Here is a 5166-nt window from a genome sequence, read left to right as displayed (position 1 = left end):
GTAAAATTTGAATCAACGGGATAAATAGTTTTTTCCTTACGCGTAACAATCATACCTAAGGATGGAGATGATGTTATAAATGAATACCCCGCGGTTCTTCTCTAGTCTAAATTAATGAACTAAATAGATAATTTCTTCTCTTATTTTTTTTATTTAGTTTATTAAATTAAACTAGAGAAGAATTGCGGGTACCCATTTGAAACACTATCTCCATCCTTAATCGTATCAATAGGTCTCTACCCTTTTTTTAAAATAAAATAAATAAAATATTGTCTCCACGTACCAAGTGGCATGGCATCTAGTAGGTATATCGGATCCGGATCCTATCGGACTGTCTTGTTTAGTTTAGTTGTGAAAAGTTTTTGGATTTTGGCACTTTAGTATTTTCGTTTTTTTGGGGCAAATATTGTTTAATTATTCGTCTCGCGATTTACAGACAAACTGTTTAATAAGTTTTTATTTTCGTCTATATTTAGTGCTTTATACATATGCTACAAGGTTCGATGTGACGGAGAATCTTGAAAACTTTTTGGTTTTTGGATGAACTCAGGCCTTGTTTACTTCCAATTTTTTTTTGCAAAATATGAATAGTGACAATTTCGTTTGTATTTGACAAATATTGTCTAATCATGGACTAACTAGGGTCAAAAGATTTGTCTCGTCAATTTCGATCAAACTGTGCAATTAGTTTTTATTTTCGTCTATATTTAATACTCCATACATGCGTCTAAAGATTCGATGTGACGGGAAATCTGATAAATTTTGCAAAATTTTGTGAGAACTAAACAAGGCCTCAACGAGACCTCTAAACAAGACCTCTGTTGTAACGCGGTCAGTAGTACCACCATCACCGGCTCACGTGTGACAATCAACCAGACGATTTGCTGCCAGTCCGCCACGTACTATAGTAGAGGCTCAAAAGACGAAGAGGCAACCCACACCAACGACGCGCACAGCTGCACTGCACACAAGACACTCGTGCACTCCAGCGATGCTGGCCTCAGCCTGCCTATCCGCTTATTCCTTGTCTTCCTCCCCTTCCACCGCCGCCACACACGGATTCCTCGTCCCCTCCGGCAACCCCGGCCGCCGCCGCCGCCGTGGACGGCGGCACATGATGCCAGGTACGTGATCCATTCCACCTGCAACAACAGCACCAAGAGACGCGAATCTTGCACGAATTTCTCAGCGCGCATCTCTCGCAGAATATGCTCTCCTGGCTCGATCCAGCATATATTTGCACGAATTCTCAACGCAAAAAGTCGTCGTCTTCAACCTTAATCTATCCTTTTATAACGTGCAACCAGGTTCTTCTTCTGCCGCACACGTACCAGCAGCAGGTCTCCTCCTCCACGCCAGCCTGGGCGGTGGCGGCGATGGTGGTGACCGCGACCTCGGAGCAGCCGACCTCCCGCACCTCCCATCCTCCTCCCGGCGACACGCGTAAGCAGCTGCGCACACCATTCCTCCTCCCCACGCCACTGCGCTGACCCGCGTCCTCTACTACCTCGTCGCGGTGGCCGGCGCGCCCCTGCCAAAAGCCTCATCGGCGTCGCCAGGACCGCCTTCGCGCTCCCAACGCGCCGTTCCTCCGGTACATGAACGAGGCCGCCGGCACGGTCGTCTGCGGCGACCTCATCGTCGGCGCCATGGCGCAGTCGTGGAGGTTCCTCATGCAGGGCGTCACGTCGCTCTTGTTCCTCTGCGCCCGCGCCGCCGCTGCCGACGACGACGAGTACGTCCGGCCGCCGCCTTGCCCGCTCGTGCTCGTCGCGCACGACAAGCCGGCGTGGCATCCTCAGCAGGTACACATCTCAGTCGTCGGATCCGACCACATGCGCGTCTCGTGGGTGACCGACGACCGTCGCGCGCCGTCCGTGGTGGAGTACGGCACGTCTCCGGGGAACTACACGGCGTCATCGACGGGCGACCACACGACGTACCGCTACTTCTTCTACAAGTCCGGCGCGATCCACCACGTGACCATCGGGCCACTTGAGCCCAGCACGACCTACTACTACCGGTGCGGGCGGTCCGGCGACGAGTTCACCCTCCGGACGCCGCCGTCCACGCTGCCCATCGAGTTCGTCGTCGTCGGCGACCTCGGCGAGACGGGGTGGACGGCGTCGACGCTGTCGCACATCACCGCCGGCGGCGGCGGCGACTACGACATGCTGCTCCTCCCGGGGGACCTGTCGTATAACGCGGACACGCAGCAGCCGCTGTGGGACTCGTTCGGCCGTCTCGTGCAGCCGCTGGCGAGCGCGCGGCCGTGGATGGTGACGGAGGGCAACCACGAGGTGGAGGCGCTGCCGGGGATCCCCGTGGTGGGGGAGCTCGTCAAGCCGTTCGTCGCCTACAACGCGCGGTGGCGGATGCCGTACGACGACGGCGACGACGAGGCGAGTGGGTCGTCGTCGTCGTCGACGACGTCGAACCTCTACTACTCGTTCGACGCGGCGGGCGGCGCGGCGCACGTCGTCATGCTGGGCTCGTACGCGGCGTTCGTGGAAGGGTCGGAGCAGCACCGGTGGCTGGCGAGGGACCTGGCGCGCGTCGACCGCCGCCGCACGCCATGGCTGCTGGTGCTGCTCCACGCGCCGTGGTACAACACGAACCAGGCGCACCAGGGCGAGGGCGAGCGGATGCGCGTCGCCATGGAGCGGTTGCTCTATGAGGCTCGCGTCGACGTCGTGCTCGCCGGACACGTCCACGCTTACGAGCGATTTGTAAGTACAGTAGTGCACTGTAGTTTTTTTCTAGTTGTTTCATTTTATTAGTTAGCACATTGCTGAACACAGTTCCATTTTTTTATTTTTGATCATCGAGTGATGATCAGACGAGGATCTACGACAATAAGGCCGACAGCCGGGGCCGATGTACATCACCATTGGCGACGGAGGCAACAGGGAAGGCCTTGCTCTCAAGTAATGACTCCGTTCGCTTATCTAAGCCGTATTTTTTTTTTCTGTCAGTCAACACGGATTATACTTTTTATGTTTTTCTGTCCATCAAAAATGTTTTTTTTTATAATAAATTAGCGAATATTACTTTTAATCATAACTTTATAGACAAGCAAATACGTACTATGCATAGAGACATATATAGAGTTAATCAGAATGTGATGCTGACTGGCAGTTGATGCATGCATGTGTGTGATTGTGGATGTTGTTGGTCTGAAGGTTCATCAAGGACCACAAGTCGGCGCACCTGTCGGAGTTTCGGGAGGCGAGCTTCGGGCATGGCCGGCTGAGGATCGTCAACGAGACGAGCGCCGTGTGGACGTGGCACCGCAACGACGACGAGTTCGCCACCGTCCGCGACGAGGTCTGGCTGGAGAGCTTGGCCGCCGCCGCAAAACCAGGCCTGGCACCGTCGATACCCGCCGGTCGTGACATTGATGAGCTCTAGAATGCTATAGGAATACAGGATACACGATTGCAAAAATGCATGGGTACGAAAGGTATCCGTAGCATTTGTTGGTTATGACTTCCTCATGTCAGAAATATAGTTTCACCAAGATTCGTTCCAAGTCAAGCCGTTGACTGTATCAATATCTAAGTTTTTTTTACTGTATATAGTCAATATAGATTGACAAGGTTAGTATTACTAGATTGACTGTATCAATAATATAGATTGCCAACAAGATGGAAGGGAAGGCGTCGCTGTACCCTGGGCGGGACGGAGGCTTCGACGTGCAGGTGGCGATGCTGCCGGAGCACATGGCGGCGCTAGAGCAGGACGAGGAGCTTTGGGCCGCCGTGTCGCCGGACGCGGCGCCGGCCGGCCAGGGCCACGAAAGAATGAAACTTTTTTTAGCCCACAATGCTCTCTCCGACGTGAAAAATGTTGTTTAATTTGAATCACATGTCCGCTTTTTCGTTTGTTGCGTGTACTTTTAAATTGTAATCAAATTGATGATCGAGTGATCGACAGATGTGGATGAATAAATAAAGATGGATAGTTTTTTTTTGAGAAGTAATAAAGATGGATAGTGGATCGAGTGTTCCTGTGGGATTTTCCTTTCACTTTTAGACACGCGGAAGCAATTGGTTGGTTCGGTTTCAAAATTTCTATGCGTTTACCGATTGTGGCTGCAATTTGGGAATTTCAGAAATTCCAGTCCCAAATGTGGACAAGAAAGCTTTCCACTCGGCTGATGCTAATTTGTATATTTTGATTTTTGAGTGGCACCAATTCTATTCAATATCTAAATACCTGTATTTCTAATTGAAATCCGCCATTGTTTCATCGTCTTGTCGGAAACACCAAAAATCGCAAATTCCAGCAGAAATTTCACCCAAAATTTGAATCTTTCTGAAGACAAATTCTATAATCATCATGGTAGTCGTAGAGGTGGGCATATTTGTTGGGCTTAGCTGACCTAGTGAGTTTTTTTTTAATCCCATTATAAGTTAGTACTCTTTAAACCTTGCAAACCACTCTTTTAAACCGAGAATAAAAACATGTTTGACCTAAGTGGTTAGAGTTTTAGGGGATGTTTGAAATGGTTTCTTAAAGCTGATTCTCCATGAAAATTACTCCTACTCGGCCAAATAGAAAAATTTTGGGCAGATTCTAAGAGGAACGGAGTACAGACATAAATTACTTCTCCATTTACGTTTGGAGTTATTAGGAGATAAAGAAAACCCTTTCCCCGCTGCACCCTATTTAATCATTATCATAGTCACCCTAGAATCAATTTTCACACTGCTGCCCCATTGAGACTGACCTTACTTATGGAATCAAGAAGCCGAGTTAAGAATCAGGGAGTGTACTTCTACCAAATAATGCTCTGTCCTATTGAACTATGGTCTGAGTTAGATCTCTTTTTTTCCCCTGAAATAACATGATGTGGCGTTTCGAAATGTTATACTCCATGTGTCCATAAAAGGATGTATCTATATGGTTTGTGCAAGTCAAACTAGCTTAGCTTAGATCAATTTTATAGTAAATGGTATTAACATTTATGTCTCTAAGAGCATCTCCAACAGTTTGACATTTTTTATTTGCCATTTGTTGTAGTTTGCCAACTCCCAAAATGATATGGCAAGAGTGGAAAAAAAGGTCATCTCCTAGTGTTTGTCATAATTGACTTGGTAAAAACCAAAATTGTGGACCCAACCATATTTGCCGTGCGACTTTTCTTCCGCGCCGTATCTGGTC

General features: G+C 49.0%; 1 pseudogene; it reads left to right on the top strand.

Annotated features, from left to right (window-relative positions):
- On the top strand, window positions 920-3982 carry LOC8066965 (annotated as a pseudogene).

This window comes from Sorghum bicolor, chromosome 8, assembly GCF_000003195.3.
Source record: "Sorghum bicolor cultivar BTx623 chromosome 8, Sorghum_bicolor_NCBIv3, whole genome shotgun sequence".
NCBI classification, from domain to species: Eukaryota; Viridiplantae; Streptophyta; class Magnoliopsida; order Poales; family Poaceae; genus Sorghum; species Sorghum bicolor.
Note: the sequence above shows the minus strand (reverse complement) of the source record. Positions and strands in the feature narration are given on the sequence as shown.